The following is a 1,556-nucleotide window of genomic DNA, read 5'->3' as shown; positions in this document are numbered from 1 at the left end:
GTCTGATGAAGTGAAATTAAATCTCTGACAGTGATCATGATGCAGTGTGGCTCTAATTCCTCACTTCACCATCTGTTACACCAACAGTTTCCCGTCTCCAAAATGAGCGTACGCATGGGTCAAAGCTGGCATGAGGCACCGCACATTTTCACGTCAAGTTTGGATTTTATAAATCACAACCTTGGCGTAAAAAGTGGCGTACGCAAGTTTCTGGGCTCAAATTGTGCGTACACCAGTTTTATAAATCCGACCCCTGGAACTGAAGCTGGTCTTTTATAAACAGACTAATAATAGAGCTTTACGATTTATCACCACCATCAATACAAATAAAAACTTTCAGCAGTATAAACATTATTATGACAGGGTTAAGTCTGTTGATTTTATTATTATTATTTTTTTGTATTTATAAGGCCACTTCTGATTTATGTCCAAGCAGTTTTTTTGAAAATCCGTTTGTTTTCATTAAATGCAATGAAAATTTAAATATTTAAAATTTTTTATTTAGTTTATCACATTAAGTGGCTTAAGCGAATTAATCTGTGCAGCTTCTCAAACCAGCTTTCTATTTTGATCAAAAAGCCAAAGGCGCACAAGACATTTTACTGCTGTAGAAGTTACACACATTAATCTTGAGGAAGGTCGTCTGACTTCTATAGAAAACAAATAAACAAACACCTGTTTTTAAGTCAGCTGACAACACTTTTAGCTCGCCTTTAGGAACAGATTTAGGTTGAGTTGAAGAATTGAGTCCTTTGTACTCAACATGACAAAGACTTTTAAGGTGGTAATCAGTGAAAACTACTAAACCCTGTGTTTATGAAGGTTTGGTGATGCATCAGTACCCATGGGATGACTGAGTCATTAAACTAAAACGGCTGAATTAGAATTTTTATGATGTGTATATAAACCTGTATGGTATGCTATGCTAGAAAATAGGAAAGGTCTGCTAAGTGATTAACACAGTCAGCTGCCATTTGCCTTCACTGACATCCAGTGCAGGCATCGTGGTGTCTCTGCAGGGGGAGGAAAGTCTCCTCTGACCTCTCTCACCTTAAACAGGTTCAACCTGCTGACTTCAGGCAGGTGCTTCAGATGCCTCAGGAGCAGGATGAATAGACAGTATTTTGCTGTTTGTTTCAGAGAGCTGTTGAATACGATCAGACTGGGAAATCTCTTTGTCTCATTGTATTCAAGCCACACAAACGTTAAAAGATGTTATGTTTAATTTAAAAATGCAGACAAGCCCCTAACATTCTTAATATATTTGCATAGAAACACAGTTACACAATATATTGTGCTGTATTGGAAAGCAGCTTCAAAACACCTGCACTGTGTTCAGTGTTTCCCCTAGGAAAGAGGTCTTGGGGGTGGGGGCGGGGTACTTGTTTTATAAAAACATAAATTTACGTGACTCACCTGCAATTATGGTAATAAATTTACACATATATGAATATTTAATTGCCTAACTACATCCTAGTTAAGGACTCCTCATGATAATAATCAATAAAATTATTATTGATAATAAATGATCAGAACTGTGAGCAGCAGATGATCTG

The 1,556-nt window shown here is 37.0% G+C and overlaps 1 protein-coding gene across 2 annotated transcripts in view; it reads left to right on the top strand.

Annotated features, from left to right (window-relative positions):
• The window catches only part of btbd8 (BTB domain containing 8), a 49,681-nt gene that overhangs the window by 1,930 nt on the left and 46,195 nt on the right, over positions 1-1,556 (top strand). The window lies entirely within an intron of this gene.

The sequence above is a fragment of the Austrofundulus limnaeus genome, unplaced genomic scaffold, assembly GCF_001266775.1.
Source record: "Austrofundulus limnaeus strain Quisiro unplaced genomic scaffold, Austrofundulus_limnaeus-1.0 Scaffold456, whole genome shotgun sequence".
NCBI classification, from domain to species: domain Eukaryota; kingdom Metazoa; phylum Chordata; class Actinopteri; order Cyprinodontiformes; family Rivulidae; genus Austrofundulus; species Austrofundulus limnaeus.
This window is presented reverse-complemented; position numbering and strand designations above follow the sequence as displayed.